The sequence below is a fragment of the Neopsephotus bourkii genome, unplaced genomic scaffold, assembly GCF_033783945.1.
Source record: "Neopsephotus bourkii isolate Nb327-2 ecotype Australia unplaced genomic scaffold, CSIRO-AGI_Nbou_v1 NB_1630, whole genome shotgun sequence".
Taxonomy (NCBI): domain Eukaryota; kingdom Metazoa; phylum Chordata; class Aves; order Psittaciformes; family Psittacidae; genus Neopsephotus; species Neopsephotus bourkii.
Window position 1 is genome coordinate 12,257,762 of NW_026902105.1, and position 21,050 is coordinate 12,278,811.

Sequence of the window (21,050 nt, forward strand, 5' to 3'; positions counted from 1 at the left end):
ATAAAGATGGTATCTTGGAGGTGGAGAATTTGGCAAAGCTTGTGGTGGTGGTGGAAGAACAGTTAAGCCATCGACAAGTGTATGGCCTGGTAGGGCTGGAAGAGATTGCATAAAAGATTGGGTTTCCGCCAGTGAAACATTAGTAGCCATGGGGCAAGTGAAGCCCTTGTGACCTTGTGGTCAAATTTCTAGCTGCAGTCTCTTCAGAAGAAAATCCAAGTGATGCTGGTGCCCTTGCTGAAGTCAGCAGACCTGAAGAACATGCATCATTGTCAGAAACCCAAGCACACACTGACAAACTTTGTCACTTCTTGGAGACACAGGCTGGTACATCACATTACTTCACTGTGACTGATGGAACCGAGACCTCTGTGGAGCAGCAGAGAGCACCATCCTGGAGACAAAGATCACTGACTTTTTTTAGTCATGACATGACTGAAGGCCTACTCACCATACCAAGTGTGGGTTAAATGTACTCCCTCACTTCAGTGTCATTACAACACATCGCCAAGTCTGTTCTTTGGTGTTCCCACTTCATACAAATTATTGCTAACAAGACCATTTTTTTGTGGCCCCCTTGTGTCTGAGTTTTCAAGGTTGTGCTGTGTTTATGTGTGCGTGCATGTGTGTGTGTGTGCACATATTTAAAGCAGTTGCTGGCACAGTTGCCTGGGAACATAAATGTAAAATGTGAAGAGTTAATGAAAACTGGAAATTATCCAAAACTATTCTACTGGATGTTCAGAAATCCATGATATCATAGAGATGGAAAATAGATATATGGGATAAGAAACAGCCTGTTAAAAAAGAGATCTAGAAAGAGTAATATAACATGAGGAAATGACGTATAAAGCAGGCAAACCCCCCTCAGAAGTAGAACAGCGATGATTGATTGTAAATTACAAGGTAAAACAATACAAGCTATTGATAAATGGAAACTAAAGGATTAATGGACTATCAATAGCAAGTGGAGTGAAAGAAATGCAGAAAACACTCAAAAAATCATGTCCGGATCAATGCTGCCTCCTTTCCCAAACCCTTGCCATGGCAATATAGATCAGTTGCAGATGGTAAAATCATAAACAGTGGTGCAAGAAAAAAAGAAGCAGAAATATTCAACAGCTATTTCTGCACTGCGTTTGGAAAGGAGCGGGATATTCATCCCATATGATGTTACTGATGGAGCACAGCATTTACCATCTGGAAAAACGGAGGATGTGAGGCAGCATCTGCTAAAATTAAACGTGTTCCACATCATCTGGCCTGGCTATCTTTGCGTCTTAAAGGAGCCAGCTAAAATGTGCGGTGAAGTTTTATATTTACAAATCTGGGGAAAGTCCAAAGACGTGGGAGACTGCCAGGGTAGCTCCAGCACTTTAATAGGCAGAAAAAGGGATACTCCAGGGAGCAATAGGCTGGTTAGCAGGACAGTATCCCTTGACACAATCACTAAAAACTTAATTCAAGCCTCCAGCAAAAAGGCAGTAGAGGCTAAAATGAAAACATGCTAACCAGCAGGGCTTGTGGAAGGTACGTCTTGTCAAATAAACCTGTTTTCTTTTCCTTCAGACAAAATTAGAGATCTGGTTGACACGCTACCCTTGGCTTTCTCCACCACATGCCAGGGTGATTAATGAACCCGCATTATAAAGGATGAAAAGGGCACGCACCACCTAGGTTAAAAGCTGGTTGAGTGACAGATGCAAAAAAGTAGTTATTAATAGGGAATTAATGGGGAAGCAGCAAGCCACGGATGTTTGAGAGGGCAAAGTGAGCCACGTGGAGCTCAGTGTTTCTGTAGCTTCGTTCTGGGTAACCCAAACATCTCCATCCTACAGTCAAGGGTTAGAGGGCCTAACATTACATATTTGTGTTGGCAAGACCTTGTCTGTTTGCACAGCACTAGGATTCATCTAAGCAGTTGCCTCCATTAGCCAGGTAGAAAAGCAAAGGGGTAACAGAGATGGGCTGCTATTTTAGGAAGCTGTGAGAAACGGTGGACGCTGAGAAACCAGCTGCTTTCTTAAGGGACAGTTTGAGCAGGGAATATCAGATTTCTAGCCTGACAAACCCACCAAGGCCATCAAGCAAATCAGTAGCAGAGCTGGGAAGAGAGCTCAGCAGTCGCTGGCTCCGGGCCTGACCCAGGATGACTCACTTATCTTACACATGTTGTATCTTTTCCATGCAGGGAGCAGGCATTGACATCAGCAGAACCCAAAAGAACTTCTCCCGCTGGCCAGCACTGACTGTTTGCGCTCTTCCGAGCACACGCATCGACTTCCACCACCAAACAACTGGAGCAGTGCTTCATTTAAAAACCCAGCACCCTCCTCTAGTACTGAATATTTGATAGAAGATTAAAGAAACAAGTTCGTGTATGCTAACGTGCTCATCAAGTGTTTGCTCCTAATTTATCACTTCACTTGCTTCGTTGCCTCTCCTGACAAGTTGACTATCCGCAGGAAATGTCAGCTTACAGGATACCACACAGGCTGATGTGGCTCTTAAACACAGTTGTAAGAAGAAGCCAGGTGAAGCTAAACTTCATTACGTGCATTCATTTTTTGTTGCTGCAGCTGGCAGACCAAAGAGCTTGTGTCTCATGCTTTGCCAGTACCCCACCAGCAGCAGCTGGTACCTGGTTTAATGCTGGGGGCTGGCTGTGGGGTTGCACGTAGAGCCCTGTTCTGTCCTGGGAAGGCTGGAGCAGAAATGAGAAACACCTCGGGGATGTGGCACTTACAGCAGAGCTGCCCTGCACCCTCCCTCCAAGTACTGCTTCCTGCCAGGCTTGTGCATGGCATGCAGAGAAGCAATAGATGCTCTAAAGGTGAGGGTGAGATAGTATTTATTAAAAAGAAGTGGGAAATGAGCTAAAATAACTGGCTTGTGAATAGTTTATTATCTGCTGGAAACCAGCAAGATTAATTTTATTTCCTCTGCTTGACATAGGAGAGCTGCCAGCTATGACATCTCCCCTAGGATCAACAACACAGAGAGCAGGAATAAGCGACAGCTGGGCCCGTTTGGGCCTTTCATGAAAGAAAAATAAGACTGATTAATAACCAAACACAGGGCAGAAAGCATCATACTGGGGATGCTCCAGGAAGAGCAGCATGCAGTGCTGGGCTCCTGTGCCTGCCCCAGTGTCAGGCAGCTTCCCACCCCTGAGGAAAGCAGGTCTCTCCAAGGCTGGCTGGCTGCTGGTGGCATTTGGAACAGCAGCAGGAGCAGTGGCAGTGAAGGTGTGGATAGAAATCCCCTCTGGGTGAGGGGAGCTGAAACTCAGCCCTTGCCTGCATAGCAGCTCAGGTGCCAAACTTGGTTGGCAACTGGGAAGCCCTACCTGGCTGCAGCCTTTTAACAGTATGACCTGGCATTTGTTTTATCAGTAGCAGCACTCTTCATTCTGTAATAGCAGCCAATCACCCATGAAAATCAGCAGAAACTCCAACCCTCCAGCAGGATGACTGCAGCAAGCCCCAGGTATGCAGCTAGCACACCCTGCTGCTGCTTCCTGAGGTCCCAGCACAGGGCTGAACCCCTGGCCATCTCCTTTTTGCATCAATGGCTACCTTTTTCTGGACACCCCAGCATGCACCCATCTAGATTCTGTCAGTGAATGCTGAGAGCATGGTCACGATAATAACCGAAAGAGACGTGGCAGGGCTGGGGGGCTCTTTCCCTCATCATTGGTGACACCTCTGTGAAGGTGGGGTGGCTTGGCAAGGACCAGGGTGTCCAAATAGCCCCATTTGTTCACTCACCACACCCCTGGGTGAGGAAAGCCTTATTGTTCCCAGCCCCAGTTATCTCAAAATCACCCACAATGCCAGCCAGCATGACATGAGACACTGACAAAAGCACTGGGGCACAGTGGAAAAAAACAGGCAGGACTCAGTTCTAAAGGGAGGAGGTCAGACCCCCCTTCCTTATCTCCTGACACCAGGATGAAGCTGCAGAAATAGCCCTGGTCGCCACCAACACCCGCTGCCTCTCCTGATGTGAAGGTGCAGGGACTGCCATGCTTCCATGGCCCTTATACCTCTGCAGCATTCTGAAAGACAATCTACCTTCCCAGCAGACTGGGGCAGTTTCAGAGCCTGCCTCCCCCTGCCCATCCACTCAGAGAGCCTGGCAGCATTCACCCAGTTTCCCAGAAATTACCTGATATCTTCCTTTTCCAGGGGTGGGTGGCTAGTTCTCGGCTGAGTGAGGCCACTGTTCACCTCCTTGCAGTTCAGCTCTGTCACTGTCAGATGGGCACTCACATACTGTCATTCACAAACCGATGGTAAATCTTCCTCCCTCCTCTCCACCTGTTTGAGTGGGAATTGCCCTTTCTTGGAAGCAGCCCACTACAGCTCGTGGCATGTTATGGTACCTAAGATTAAACTTAAACACAATCAATGTGTCTCAATGCTGGCTCCTGATTGAGATCATTCACTGTGGGAGTGGGTAGGGGGTTCTGTCTTCAATAGTTTTCCTCTAGGCAGAGCTTAACACAAATTTCCAGTATCGGATTCATGGGAAAGTCCTGGAGCTGCGGCGTTTCTGCCTCCATCTGGTGCACAGACACCCCAGCATGCTGCCTGCTAAGACAGCTTCTGCATATTTGTAAATAGTGCTGATTACTCTGAGCTCCTTCAGAAGCACTGGAATTAGGAGAATAATGAGTAAAGCTGGCCCTCTGAGGTGCTGCAAGCCTGGGTCCATCACATGGTGCTGCAAAGCCCCGAAGATGAAATGCAGCCGTGCAGCCCTCATGTGGACTCAGACCTCCCTCAAACTCCTCAGCAGTAGAGGAGGATATCAAAAGGCTCAGTTCTGAGCTCAGCTGAGGAGTTAAGATGAAAAGGGTTTTCCTTCTGAAGCAGTGGGAAGTGGAGGCTCCCAGGGAGGCTGTGGGATGAGCTGCTCTGGAACCAACAGCAGCATCAACACTGCAGCCATAGGAAGAGGCTCACATTGACGTGGGCTCCACAGCTGAGCTATGAGGTCAGTTTCTCAGGAGCCAGTACATTGATGAAATCCATGGATCGATACAGAGAATGTAATCACTGCCTTGTGAGGCTGTGAATAGGCCAGCAGCTGCTAAGGCTGAGATGCTGACCACAGGAGGCTCTGTTTCGGCTGTGACCAAGCTGTATTATTTTTTAGCTTGTTTGGGATTCTTTCTTTGTTTATCATAGAGAGAAATAAATCAGTGATTTTCAAAGGGCATGGAAAAGGTCAAAGACCGTCCCCTTTTTGTATGAGAAACATATTTTGCAATATTAGAAGAAATCTAATGCTTATGGCAAATATCATTCTCATTCATTCTTGGGTCAAGCACAATTCAACCTCAGTTATGCCCAAGTGCCAAGACTAATTTAGGTTTGTGCAGCTGCAAACTTGACACTCACTGCTTCAGCCACATACATTAACCACAGGCTCTCCCCAGACAGTGACACATGTCTTTATGCTGTGGTCAGTCCTGTGGTACTGCCTATAGCATGGAAATAGCTGGGGGAGCTCCACAGGCGAGTTTTGCAGCCCGTGCTGAGCTTTAGCTGAAGGCAGGTAGTCTCACACTGACCCAGGTGCTCTAACATGGATGTGGCCAAACTGTGGTGGCCAGGAGCTACACCAGGAGATTGGTGCAAGGTAAGAGAACATCTATGCCATGAAACAGACAGCAGTGTGGTGCTGCCCAAGGCAGCCGAGACCCATCTGGGACACCAAGGGGCAGAGCAAGGGTCTGTCTAGCTCCAGATTGGAGAAGCCAGGCTGTATTTACATGGCACTCCCTAGGAGCTCCCAAACCCTGGCTCTTGGCAGCTACAGCCTGATTTGTCTAGACTACATCTGGACTTGAGCTGGCTCCTGGCCAGCCTGAATGAATCTCTCAGCACCGTGCTTCCCACACTTCCAATCATGGGATTATCATGGGCAGAGAAAGCACCCGTCTATCTGCAACAGCCAGCGTGGTCAGTCCTCTGGATGCTGATAAAATACCCTGGATTTGCTGGAACAATGATGTCCCCAAACCTTTGAAGTAGGCACATCTTGGTTTGTTTGCAGCTCGTGCAAGGGTCCCTGTCCTTGACTGGCATTCCTTGGCAATACTGCAACATAAATACTAACAATATGCACTATAAATACGTATTTTCTAGCAACCAAGCCAAAACTGACTGAAGTCCATGGAGAAGCGTAGACAGCCTTCACTGGTTTTACAGCGGGACGTTTATTTTTGTCCTGAATAAAAGAATTAATTGCCATCTAACTAAAAGTTTTCAGGTCATACTTGACAATCAGGCCATGTCCATATTAGTATATTAAGCAGCACACATTCTTGGGCCCTGATACACAACCATCCATGCAGTGGAATAGTTAAAATGTTCCATTGTGCAGTGCTGGACTGTGTTAACTAGCAGGATTCCAAGCAATTCCCAGGCACAGCTGTCTGGGAGTCAGTACAGGCTATTCAGCTCTCAGTGGACAGGTTGGGTATGGTTACCCTGTTTTGATGGGTAGGGGAATTGGGGATTTAACTATATGGACATGCTGTTCCATGCCAGTTGGCCTCAGGGCCAGAAATGGACCCAAGCACATTTATTTTACCACTACAGGCATCGCGTTTGGTTGTGACCACTTATTTCAGTGTGTGTAAACAGGTAATTAGGATTGCACAATTGTTGCTTGCATTAACTGTGTGTGCCAGATCTTTAAAGGAGGGTGGGTGCTCAGCACCCAATATGCGCTATTTGTACAAAAGCAGCTGTAATTGTGCATAATAAACACTTGAAAACCTGGCCCCAGGGGTCTGTGCAAGGCTGGTGGAATTCAATAGGATTTGACTTTGCTATTTCTATGGTGGTTTGGGTTGGGGTTTTTTGTTTGTTTGCTTTATCTTTATTGCAGTTTCTGAAATTTGTGACTTATTGTGGCTGCCCAGATGGATGCGAGAGTAAAGAACATTGGCACTCAGCATTTTCCAGAGAAAAACACTAAGCTAGAAAGTGGAATCCTTAAGAGTCCAGAAGGGAAAAAATAACAGGAATGGTTAAAAATGGAAGCCTGGGGCTATTGGAACACTTGAAGCTCTGGCCACTGGAAACCTGGTCCACAGCACTAGAATCGTGGAAGCAGGTGATTTAAGTTGGTTGTTTAAATAGTGTTAATTAGAGCTGTAACAACAAACTTATTTTTCTTTTCACAGAGGATCACAATGGCACGTTTTCTACTATCAAAATATGTATTTTTCATATTTCTTCAGCTCGTTACATTACCTACTGCTCTTTAATTAACGTCAGATTAAAAACAAGGAAATTTCAACTGCAACTTCATGTGTTTTAGCATATTTCTGTTTGATCAGCCTGGTTACTTGGTGACTGCATTCCTCAGACTCTTCCCTGCTGTGCTGGTCATTTAGCACAAGTTGAGGACTAGGATTACAGTGAGTTTCAGACTCGTGACCCTGTTTGCAGTTGCAGAACCTCCAGTTGGGCTTTTGAGCCCTTTTATTGGGAATCACGGTCTTAGTGTCAAATTCTTAGTTGCAGTTGGCTCTAGTCCAAATGTGAAGGTAAGGTTGAGGGTTTTCTGACTCAGTTTATCTGTTCACAAAATGAATATAACGCTAATCAATTAATCAAGAAAAAAACTCCTACTCTGTGTATACATTCTTTTCTTTCTTTCCTTGTAGGATTTCAGAACCTCTTAAAAATGTCACATGGGAACTATTTTCCCAGAGATCACTTTATCTCTTGCTGAAGTACGGCCTGTTTTGGAGTGATCTGTGGCAAATATTTAACATTCCAGAGCAACAATTTAGGCTAGGAAGTGGAAAGGAAAGCCTCATTCAATTGAAACTAGAGGGAGATGTCAGATAGGCGGGAAGTAAGTACCTCAACTGTGCTTTGATTAATTACGGCTACCTCCCTGAGGTAGTCATAAGCTTGGTCACCTTTTATAAACAGTCATAGGAGGAAAGGAACTATAGAAAGGGAATTTCAGAATCATCCTTTGCAAACATGAATGAGTTAAACACTATCTGATAAGAAAGCAGTGTTTTGGGTTTTATTTTCAAAACATCCCATGTGTAAATGAGTAATGCAACGTTCAACCTCTTGAGCAAGTGGCCATGTACATACCAAGCTGTTTACTCAAGATACTTCCATCAAACACAATCAGGTTGCCTAACGAAGTTTGCAAGCAAATGTTACAAGACCCCCATTGCAACAGGTACTGACTGCAAAGGCCTCGCATAAAAGTCCAAGAAAGGATTAAAGCTGAATGTGACATGGATAGATAGCGAACAGTGACGTACAGAAATGTTATCTCTGGGAAAACAGGGCTGGTGACAGGTGGGCTGCTGGAAAATAAAGCCTGACAGGGAGCCAGCAAGTGTAGCACTGGAAGGAAAACCTGCCAGTCAGGGGAAAGGTGAGAGAGAGGAAAGATTTAGTGGAGATTTTGCCCTTTTCTGCAACTGATTAGATCCCTCCCAGCACAGAGCCTGGTGCAGTTTGATTTGATTTGACTGCTCAAGGCCATCTGGCCTGAAGTACAGATGTGTTGAAAAAGCATGCAAGATTTACTTTAAAAACTGTATCTGATAAATAGGACCCATGATATAATGTGCCAGTTTATCTCAGGAAAGCCATAAAGCAGAGCAGTAACCAGGAAAAGATTTGTAACAAAATGCCAGGACATAGATATCTTATTCTGAAACCAATTTCTCTCCAGTACTGGAAGTCTAAGATCTCTGCATAATAAAAATGTTGGTCTTTCCAGGTTTTGGTGCAGGAGCCATCAATTTCTGCTAGTCAGACATTATTCTCCAAGAGCTGACATTTAAAGGTGGTTATTTTGAAAGTGTCGTTCAAATTTACCCATACATTAGTAGATCAATATCCTCTGTCTTATTCCAAATAGGAGAGCCAGCTCAAGGAGACTTGGAGCTGGGTCAAGAGTCTCACAGGCCTGGCCAGTTGTGAGGTTCCAGTTTGAAGCTCTGACACGTCTTCCTGCATCATTTCCCTCTGGACTCTTCCATGAATTAGGCATTCCTCCGGCACTATTAAAATTGGTTATATGTTTAAAATGGAACAGAGGAGAGGGAAGAGGTAGAAGGATGGCCACTTTTCAGAACCTGGAAAACTCTGGGAAAAGCATCAAATAAACTGCTGGATCAAGAGACGGGCAGCAGTTAACATTAATTTGTTAAAAGCAAGTCATGTAAAATGGATCTTTCCTTTTTTATCAAGGTAAATGTTTAGGGAATAGAAAGAGGTTAAGGGTCTTCCATCTTGATTTTTGTCTTGGTGTAGTTCCACACAACAGGTAAATACTCTCTAGAATCAACCACTAGCAGTAGCTAGCTAAATGGTTTGGAAAGCATGCCATTAATTTAACAATGAGTTAATCACCACCAATACAGAAAATTAGACAGTGGATTTCTGTAAGGGTCTGCTCTGGGTCACCCTCTACTATAACAACCTGGGTGATGACAAAGCTTGTATGCTATAGAAGCCATGGTCAGAATTCAGAATGTTTGGCACAAGTTCCAGAAATGGGCTGAAAAAGTTCAGTAGTGCAGGTGCAAAATGCTACATGTGAGCAGAAATAGAGTAACTCTAAACTAGAGATCAGTTTGGGATAGGGAACAATTGTTTAGCTGGCAATTCCCTTTTGAGAAGACTCTAGGGTGATAGTAGATCACATGCTGAACGTGAATCAGCTGTGTCATGGGGTTGCAAAAAAGGCAGACATTGTATTGGGTTCTTTGTAAGAGGAATGAAGCTTGCGAGACAGATGAAGTCATCCTTTTGCTCTACTTATCATTGGCTGGGGTGTTATGTTGAGTCTGGGGCACTTCAGTAAAGATATGGGTCACCTGGGGAGAGCCCAGAGGAAATAGGAATGAGCAGAGATCTGAAGAGAATTACTTTGTCATGCTGACATTGAAGAAATTGTGGTCAGCTTAGTGAAAACTGAAGGGGAACACAACAGGGTTCTCCAAATAGAAAAAGAATACTTCATCTTTAAGAGATGTATAGTGCAGTATGGGAGTGGCTTAAATTTAATTAGAAAATATTCAAATTAGTTACTGGGATAAAAAACCATAATGATCAAAGACAATGAAACACTAGAACCAACAGTAGAGCTTGAAGGACAAGAGAGGCAAACATGGCAGGAATTACATAGGTACAGTTTATTGTTTTTAAAGGATCATGTTTTTAAACAAGAAGGATCATCCTTAGAGTTCCTTCCTTTCCAGTTTACCTGTATTGGACAGCACATTTCAGGTGACCCAGACTCACATCATGGCTGAGTTTGAAAGGGGCCTCAAGAGGTAGTTTAGCCCAACATGCTGCTCAAAGTGGGGGCAAGTAAAGATGGTAGCCCACTTCCATGTCCAGTCAGGTTTTGACTATCTCCAGGGATTTAGACTCCACAGTGTCTCTGTGAAACCTGCCCCAGTGTTCAAACATCCTCATATTATTAATTTTTTTAATCTAATGAAATTTACTGCATTTAAATTTGTGCCCATTGCCTCTTGCGCTGCCACTGAGATGAGTTTAGCTTCATCTTCTTAACTCCCCTCACCAGGTATTAGTTCACATGGATAAGATGCCCCATAGCCTTCTAATCTCCAGACTGGACAGTCCCAGTTCTCTCAGCCTCTCTTCGTATGACAGATACTCCAATCACTTAATCAACCACATGACCTTTCTCTGGATATGGCCAAGTGCACCCAGGTTGTGTCTCACCAGGGTAGAGCAGAAGGGTAGGGTCAGCTCCTGGTGATGCATCCAGGTCACCAATGAAGATCTTGGAGTATTGTTCCCAGTATCGACCCCTGGGGTAGACCAATAATGAGTGGCCTCCAGCTTGGTTTGTGCCAGTAGTCACAACCTTTTAAACCTGGCAATTTAGCCAGTTGTCAGTGCACCTCAGCATCCAGTTACCTAGTCTGTATTTCATGACTTCATCTATGAGGATTTTATGGGAGACAGTGTCAAGACACTCACTAAAGTCAACATGAACAATATCCACTGCTCTCCCTTCATCCGTCAAGCCAGGAACCTCATCATACAAGTCTATTGGGTTGGTTAAACACATTTTCCCCTTCATAAATTGATGCTCAATGTTTATAGTCACCTTCTTGTCCTTCATATGTACAGATATGGTATCCAGGATTATTTGCTCCATCACCTTCCCAGAAACTGAAGTGAGACTCACTGGGTTGGAGCTCCCCAGTTTCTCCTCTTTGCATTTGTTGAAGACAGTAGTGACATTTGCTTTCTCCCAGTCCACAGAAACTTTCCCAGTTGTCATGACTTTTCAAAGTTAACTGAAAGTGGCCTCACAATGACATTAGCCAGCTCCCTCAGCACTTGTAGGTACATGCCACCAGGTCCCATGGACATGTTCTCTTCAAATTCCCTAACTTGGTCCTCACCCACCAATGGTAAGTCCTCCAAGCTCCAGACTTTCCCTCTGACCTCAGAGCCCTGGGATTCTTGAAGGCAGGTCTTACCAGTGAAGAGTGAGGTGAAGAGGGCATGAAGTACCTCTCCCTTTTACATGCCCTTTTCACCAGGTCCCCTACCCCATTCAGTATCAGAACTACATTTTCCCCAGTCTTCCATTTGTTGCTGACATACCTGAAAAACCCCTGAAGTTCAGGTTGTGATCCTGCTTTTTGCTGTGCTCCCTCTTCTCAGGATCCTGTATACCACCATCACTGCAGACAAGTCTGCCCCTGACCATCTTATTATGCAAAGATGTGTCAGTGTGTGGGAAAGGGGAAAACTGTCATATGGGGAGTTCAGGAATCAGATTATTTCCTGCTGCTGTCTGAAAAAAATAGAGAATTAGGGTATGGATCTCCTTGTTTATTCAGCCCATCTGTCTACCCACACATATGCCACTGTATTTGGATAGGACCTACCATAAATAATTAATATTTCATCAGGCAGGGTTGGGCAGGTATCTGTGTTAGACTTTTGAGTCTGGTCCACTACAGTCAATCTGACTCAAAATTTCCCCAAATCCTCCATCTGGGCCTAGGCAAAGGGAATTATCAGAAACTTCTGCTGGGGCTGTGAGAAGAGGTAAGGTGTCTAGAGAAATCGCAAGGATGCAGTTTGGAAGGAGCAAGAGTAAGGGATAACATGCAGAATGAGTGTAAAAAGAAAAGAGCAGAACAACAAAACCTTCCTGCTTGCAAAGTATGACCCTAGGATTCAGAAGGCTGATTCAAGTCGTACCTCCACCAATGACCTACAATATATCTTTAGTTAAGTCCTATCATTTCTTTGGGTTGTTCAATCCCTTCCCTCCAGCTGCAGAAGTGTTGAGGGCAGGACAGGGAAGAGGAAACATTTGGCAAGAGAAATCTATCTAAGCCTGCACACGGTAGGCATGTGTCTCCCGTCACGTGAGGTGAGCAGTTATGTGGCTGTGTAGCTTGCTTCCCTGTCTGCCTCAATCATGTGTAAGCGTGTCTGCTGCAGGAGCTTTTCCTCATTCTTGTACTAAAGTTGTGACCTTAGGCCCCAGCGTTCTTCTCACTGAGCACTGGATTTCCTGCAGAAGGCCTGGTTTGGCCCATCTTCTCTATGCCTGGGAATGTCCTATGTTCTGTGCTGTAGTGGCTCTTCTTTTCCTGGCTTAGCAGAGAGGAAGGATGTTTGGGAGGCTGGAAATGAATGAGGTGAGTTGGAGGATATGGAGGTGACTTTGTCAGGGATATACAATAGGTTGGTTTATTTTTCCTGTTTCCAGGGAAATATTTTCTTTTCTCCTAGGGCAGATAGGAGAGGTTGTTCCTCTACATTGATTGCTGCACTTTACATGACCTTGTCCAGTGTTTGAGATGGCTGCTCTGAGGTGTAGTCACAGGAAAGAAAATAAAAAAAAAAAAAAGGAGAAAAAAAGACCAAATTCCCTTGTTCTGCAAATAAAACATAAGAAATAAAACATGAATGGATGTAAGGGAGAGGAGGATGGGCAAAATTATCACCCTCCATAAGTCAAATGGCACAGCCCCAAGAAGGGATATGGCTTACACTTGCACAAACAGGCGTTACCTTTTGCCCTTGCTAGAAATGACTCAGCTGCAAATATCATCTGCCATTGATTGTTACCCCAGAAAAACAAATGATTCAAACTTTGTGGAAGGGCATGTGCAAGGCACTGGAGCCTGGCAACAGGGCACAAGAGGGATGAGCAGTCTGCTTGCAAAAGCCGTCTTCCCAAAGACCACAACAGCCTTTGAAGCACACTTTAAGGTGCAGAGTAGCACTACAGGCAGGCAAATAAAAACTGGCTCTCCCCAGAGTTAATGAAAGTATTGCCACTGGCTAACTTCCTGGCAACAGGCTGGGAGCTGTACTGCAGCCTCTAAACTAGGATTACACACACTGCAGCAGTACTTACTGGCCTTGACATGTGAATACACAGCAGGAACAAGCTTCTATGCAATGAGCAGTGGAGAAATATTTACCTCCCTGAAAAGTCAATATTTTAGCACAAACACTATTGGGAGGGTTTATAAGGGTATTTTGTTTGTAAGCAAACTTCAAAGATTTTTATGGGTTAGTTTTTTAGCTACTATTGTTTACATTTTTGAATCATAGAATCATAGAATAGCTAGGGTTGGAAAGGACCTTAAGATCATCAAATTCCAACCCCCTGCCATGGGCAGGGACACCTCGCTCTAAACCATATCACCCAAGCGAAACAGTTCTCAGAAGACTGAATGGGATGAGTTTATAGCTCTAGCAAAACCAGGGAGTGACACACAGCACTTCAGTGCAGGATGTGCAATGGGAGTGAACGTGCTAGGATGCTGGCCCAAGCTGTTTCCCAGGAAGATGTTCAAAGTGATGTCCTCAGCTTGGGCTTCTGGCTCCTGCTAAGTGATGTGATTTTCAAATGCCCTGCAGATTTAAGATTGCTTTCCAGTGCTCCTCACTTCTGAAAACTGTGCAGATTGACTCAGTTTAGTTGGCTGATATTTTTTACCCTGTCCAATGCAGTCCTTCAGTGTTATTTCCTCTAACAGAATACTTTTTGATATCTTGGGAGCTATTTTAAGGTTCCCAATCCATCTGTGAAACCAATGGAGGGACTTGAGAGGGGTGACCTTGGACACAGAAAGAATGAAGCCGGGCCACCCAACTTTAGCAATGAGTGCTCCTACAGCTGATAGAAACATTATCCTAAGCTCTCCATACCCCTGAGTTTAGGTAGTAATTCTGCATTATTATCCCTGACAGTCCAGGGAGCTGAGGTAACCATTTTTGCAATTTAGCAGTGTACCAAAAGCTGAATGATGAAGTGGCTAACCTGATGATACTTGGCTTGGTACAAAGACTGGAGTGTTATCCCCCAGCCTCCTTTATGCCTCACTGTGTAGACTCTCTGCTTAGCTCTGTAAAACTGCTTAGAGACAAACATTAAGCATCTCTCCCTCTGGCTTCCTTACCAAAACCTCTCACTTTAATCTTGAAATGCTGTAAGAAAAATACATCCAGACATATGCTTCATACAAAGCCCTGCGTCTCTAAATAGATAGTTTAAATAAAAGATGATGTGCAAAACTGAAAGGTCATGGAAAGATCATTAACCACGCAGAACTGTAGAGTCTGCAGTTTTTCTCCTACCTCACAAATTATTCGTTTCCTGCTTTGATGACTTTAAGCATAAATGTGATATTAGTGTGGCCTTCCTGAGCACCTCTGTCCCATAGATTCCAGAGAAAAAATACTCTGTGATTTGCATCACTGTGCTGCATATGAAACAAGATCTATTTCTCACACGTAGTGCTTCAGAGCTGCGCCACTTAAAATAGTCTTGATAACTCTGTCTAACCAAATCCCAGCTGTATAGCTGTTGCTGCTGCTGTTGCTATACCCTGCCCTGTGGATGGCTAACATGACAAAGAAGCCAGGGTTTCCTGGAGTATCTCAGTGGTTAGGTTGCTGGCAGACGACTCAAGCACAGAGGGGTTTAATTTTTCTTCTATTCAGTGACCTTGCATAAATCATTTCTCACCCTCTGAAAGTGCTTTGAAAATGATGGCTGACAGTGGTATATAAGAAAGAACTTGGTGTTTTAGCAGGGCCTGGTAGTCATTTCAACACAACCATTTTGTAATCAGAGAGACAATGGTTTATACTGGTGCCAATGTATTTCATTAGGGCCCTCCAGTACTATGTGGTTCCCAGTGGTACAGCTCACTGCTGTGCCATGAACACCTCAGCTCTTTCCCACTGCTCTTGAGCTCCCCATGCCTGTGTTGCTTGGTGAGAGGGATAACTCCAGCTTTAAAGGAAAGGCCATATGGTTAGTTGGCAAATACAATATTCAGTTCCCATGATCAAAAGAAAGTGTGCAGCATGGGAGGATGGCAGACAGTTAGGGAAAGGGAGTATGAAGATGGATTTTAGGAGAAAGCTTTCTGACAGTGAGATTTGAAGCAAGAAGCTCATGCAACAGGAACCCAAACCACACGGAAATTCCAGGCTTGCTTCTGAGTGTTGAATTAGTGGGAACTCTTCTCAGGAACAGATTAGAAAGGAAGCACTCTGACACTCAGATGAGTCCCTGCATTTGGGGCAATGGATGCCTCAGTGAATGTCTGTTCCTTACTTCAGCTTCCTTGTTTGCAAAGAAAAGACAGTTCCTTCAGCTACTTAAGGTTTTGATTACTTCTGGATATTTTTGGCCCTTTTGATTCCCATGAACTAAGTGCCCATGACTGTATTCTGTAAAAAGAGAGAGCTCAGCCAGGGTATTACATTGAGAATCGGTGGGGAACAAGTGAGATTTATACTTTCCTTTCTGTCACTTTTTCTCGCATGTAGGAGTATTTTCACATTAAGCTGTCCAGATGTTTCTTAATCTGTATCCCTCCCTGTCATCCTTCCTGTTCTCCTTGGTCTTCTTGTTTTTTCTTCTGTGATCCTGAGGCATTCTTCTTTAAAAGATTTGTTCAGATGAGGGGCTTGCTTGCAGAAGTCCAGCTGAGGGACAGAAAAATGTGACTGTTGAATGGTTGTGCTGGTATGGCACCATTGCAGTGAGTGCTGGCTGACTACAGAAAGAGCAGGTCATTAATCACCGACTGAAGGATGCTCTCTGCTCTAGAAGAAAGGGCAGTTTTCCAGTAGAAAGCTGTCTATATGCAAATCACCACTTCTGTTGGCATTAGAGACCAGATTGAACTGGTATAGGGGACATGTCTCTGAAGGACATCTCTCAGTTTGTCAGGAGACAGAGAGCTGAGTAAGAAGAATGTTGACCTGCTACATCTCTTGTTTCTGTTCTGTGGAGTGTAAGCAAATGCACATTTTGGAGCTAAATTACACCCACGTCCTTTTGGATCTAAATCACACCCACATTGCTAGAAAGGACAGGAAACACTGGAAAAAAGCTTCCCCCCCATGTCCTACCTACCTCTTTCACACCTGAATGCTCTCTGCTGTTGCATATTGTTTTCAGAGAGGTTCTTCAGGTCCATGGGCTATGCTTTTTACACTACTGCCCGATCATGCACTATGAGAGGTTGTGATCTAATCTTGTAAATTGCTCTGAAACACTGCTCATATAAAAGGTGCTCAGCCTGACTTGATGGCCTTAAGAATCTCTTTTCAGTGTTTGCATTTCAACTCAATGCTCTGCCCTGACTGTGTCTCTCTGAGTGCTCTTTTTCATAACGCCTGGAGGGGCAACAGGTATCTCAGGGCTGCAGGTAAAAGATCTTCCAGTGTGTTGAGTTTATGCACTGACTGCTATAGTTTTTTTTTAATACAAAACCAATGTGTCTCTTTGCATCCTCTATTATATGGCCGTGAAGAGGAAACTGTTGGCAAAGTGAGGTGTAAGTTGTATTTAACCTACTGGGAAGCCAACAATGGCTTTGCTTGTGTTGAGCACCTAGAGCTTCGAAATTCCATTTCCATGACAGGAAGAAGAATTAGGAAGAATCCCAGAGTGATAAAGTGAAGAAATGATCTGGCAGCCTCAGCAGGACTGCACTGAGATTCAAGCAGACATTAGATCATTGTCACCTACTGCAATAAAGGACCCAAATTTGGCTTTTGTACCATATATTATTGTACAAGTTGGCCCAGATACATCTTCTGTTTTTTCAATTCAGTTTTGCAAGACCACCTTGTTACGAATGGGAAGCTGAGCAGTACTACTTCAGGCTTGAGTTCTATAAAACAGTTTGTCGTTTGTGTTTCCTTTGCTGCGCATAGCAAACTTAATGGCAAGAACTTTCTGATGGCCTTCCTCTAGTACTGCTGCATACATAAATGATATTCCAGTCCCAGCAAATGGACAAATACACTTTGAGAGTGCAGTCCAAAAGCCTTGTTTTCCAGTGTGTCAAATGTACAGAGCTCTACCAATTTCAGCTGGATTGTAGACGACTTGAAAAGAAACCAGGAACAAATTCAGCCCAATCTGCAGTACTGAGATTGAACTTTCAGACCAGTGTAACTCCACAGCACAGGTTCGATTTAATATGGGAGTAAACAGGAATCCACATAGTTTTTGTGACAAAGGTGCCCCTGTCCTGGTAGCCTGGGCTACCCTGTGTGTTCCTCACATTAAGGAGCAGATCTCGCACCAAACCTCACCCGTGGGTTCAATGTGTCTCGCAACAGTTGTAGGGCTTTTTGCCAGTATAGGAAAGGGGCTCATAACTTGGGCCTATAGTTTTTTAACTTCTTCAGTGTTTTTGAATACTGAAAGAAGCCCTTGTCCTTATCCAGATTCCCAGGTCTTTTCTACATCAGTGTTGGCAGCTGTATGGTGGAAGCATAAGGTCTGGGCCAGGAAAACCCCCAAGGCATGGAGCAAAAGGGATGCGTATGTGAACCATGTCTCAGTGGATGAGATCTGGCAGATTGCTACGTGTGAAAAGGCTAAACCCCATGTACTTCTGTGTGTGCTGAGCCATCCTTTAAGTGACCCTCATCAGGGTGCTGCTGAGTTGACATGTTAGAATGTGAATGCAGCAAAAAGTACAGAACTGGCTCCAAACAGAAATGAAGAGAGGATTGGACAGCACTGGTAGATAATGGGTGGAAAAATGTGTTCCTTCATGCCTCCCAGCCATGCCTTAGTGCTGGGTTTAAAAGTGGAGAAAAACATCAGCTTGGCAAAGTAAAAAAAAAGAAAAAGAAAAAAAAGGGCTCTACGGATTCGTCTCCCTTTTTTCGTTGAGTTTGCACATTTCACTTCTACAGGGGGAATAACAGCTGCATTCTTTCCTCATCACAATTGCAAAGAAATGATCATCCCCTTTCGCTGCATTTCCTAACTCCCCCAGTTCCTCTTTCAGGTTTATGCCTTTTCTGTATGAAGTTCTCTTGGTAGCATGGAAATTAATTGAAATGAGTGTGACTAAGAGGGGAAGACCAAATAATGTCAGGATTTCAGTAGTAGCTCCTGAGTTGCGTAAGTACTATTTTTACAGTGATTGCAGACAATCTCATGAATCATTGCAAATGTACACAGCTAAACACAGGCTGTTTCTTCCCAAGGCTGGGCCTGAGCGGTTAAAGCTTGTACATCCACAGAGCATGGGTGCTAATAATAACCCCTCCATTTAGACAGTGCCTTGAGCTGGTGTCCCTCACAAACATGATGGGGCCTGATAGGTAGAGGTGTAGCAAAACCACAGCACTCATTGAAACAAATCTCCTGCAAGCAGCTACCAATTCCTGTAGCCTTCTTGGACTTCCTGCAAAAGACCTCACTCCCACAGACCATTAAAAATGACCCTGCCAAGATTCTAGAGGTAAAAACATGTCCAAGCCCTCACATGCTGTATTACTCCTTTCCTTCCTTTGTCTGTACATTATTTAAGTGTCTTCAAGGCCAGCTGGAACCCTTAGAGGCCCTTATTTGAGGCAACTTCTGTACTCCACATACCACTTGTCCAATTTTCCTGTGGAGGCATTTGAACTTTCTTCTGTCTGCGTGTCTTGCCATCTGCAATGGGAACTTCTTCCTGAACTGAGATCAGCTCATTGTTCAATGCCCATCTGTAGAACTATCAGCCTAGGCTGTTTCTTTAGAAACAATTAAAAAAGGAAACGGCAGAGAAGAAGCTATCCTCTTTACTACATGACAAGCAGTAATCCTTATTAAGTTCCTCTATAATCTTTATTGCTATTAGCGCTTGCTTCCCTCTGCTCTGCACTCCTTTTTAACTTCTTTCAATCTGAGCAAACTGGGAGTTTTATCCTGGTGTGCTTTTTTTTCATTCCCACTGACCTTGAGATGGCATATTTCATTTTGGGAGAGGCAATATTAATCAGTGTGGTTGCATGAGTATCTCTAATGCCTCATGGAGAAGGCTTCCTGTGCTTCCAGTCTCAGCTCCTCTTGTGCCTCTTGGCCCCGTGGCCGCATTACATTACCCTTACTTACTGCTCTATAGTCTCCATGCTGTCTACCCTGACAGGATGCAGCATGGCAATTTGATGACTACAGTGCATTACAGAGATGGATTCCAGCCAGGGAGTATAGCTCATGCAGCAAGAAGCAGGTGTGAGGCTAGTAAATGATGGGGACTGGAAAGCAGAAATGACATTAGCTGGGACAGAGAGCTATAGGATGAGAGACTCACTTTCAGGCGAAGCCTATGCTTGTTCCCTTCCATGTTACTGTAAAGGTTGTGCAGGCATTAATGGGGTCAGGGAACCCTAATGTACAGGGTCATAAGAGACTGTGTGTCCATTCCCCAACTAAAAGGTGGGAACCAGTGACTCAGTGGTGAGGGACAGAGGAATGTCATTCTTGCACCATTTATACGGCTGGCAGGCTGTAGCTCAGAAGATGAGATTGCTTGGAGTCAGTTTTACAGTGTCACTGTCCTCCTCCAGGCATTTGTGAAGCATCGGGGTGTATGCTCAGAACATTGCAGATTGAGAGCATGTGTCCATTAAGATGTATATTTACAGTTTGCTGTTGCTCTTAAACCGGATCGGTTTCCTGTTTGTAATGTGACAGTTCTGGCTTTGGATGGCCAAGTGCGCTGCTCCTCTTACACTACACTTTGCCTTTGTGCTGAAGAGCAATGGAAGGATATGCTCTGAAGAACCTTGTATTGAAACATTAAACTAGGTTGCAAATTGCTTCTCCCAACCCTATTATTAGGATTAACAGAGAGAGCTACCCATAAATCATGACAGATTGTTTTCTTTTTCCCCTTCATAAGATACACGGACATATTTATAGATCTTAAGAGGTTGTGAAGTCACTGCAAGCAGGCTTCCCCAGCCAGGAGCAAAAGGTGCTTGGCTGTAAAATGGAGGAGGATATTTTATTACTAACACATTTATTTGTGAAAACACTCTACGGCAATGTAAAATATTCTGCCTTTAAGAAGTATGTGCATAGCCACAGGGGATATAAAATATTATATATCTATGTATGAGGTAGAAATATGACAATAGCAATGCAATAGGGATGTGCATGTGAGTTTATTATAGTATCTAACTGTACTAGTCTTAAAGAATTGGACATGTAGTGAATAAAACATTAGCTTTTGGATTATAGGGATGGGTCTCTGGGACTATCTGCGCATTGACATGTATTGGTGTGGTGTCTGATATGATACGTACATTCAATACAATTTCTCCAGCTGTGAGCCTCCTGCTCCCCTCTGACCATTTGCTTAAATTGTTCATTTCTGTAATTTTGAAGAAAACTCAAGATTTTGAATTCCATGAAAAAAGAGGGCTGTAAACTTCCTCTCTTAGCCTTCCCTCTGTGCTTTGCTGTCTCTGAAAGCAATATGTTAGATAAAGGATGATGAGAAATGAGATGGAATGAGTGTTGTTTCAGTGCTTTTAGAGATCAGTGTCTCAAATGCCCAGTGAACAAGTTTCTTGAAATTGCTGCTCTAGCAAATCCCCAAAATTAACTAAAGATGGTGAAGATGTGAGGAACAACAGACCTTAACTGTAACGTGCATCAACACTGAGGGTGTATTTCTTCTTGGATCCCTGACAAACGAGCTAGTTAGC

At 44.2% G+C, this 21,050-nt stretch overlaps 1 long non-coding RNA gene across 1 annotated transcript; it reads right to left on the bottom strand.

The window, feature by feature from the left end:
* Positions 1-15,810: 15,810 nt before the first annotated feature.
* On the bottom strand, positions 15,811-20,751 carry LOC133223112 (uncharacterized). The gene is made up of 2 exons (XR_009728468.1): positions 20,646-20,751; positions 15,811-16,025 (listed from the first exon to the last, which is right to left on the bottom strand). It is a non-coding gene; the product is annotated as an uncharacterized LOC133223112 (long non-coding RNA).
* Positions 20,752-21,050: the final 299 nt, after the last annotated feature.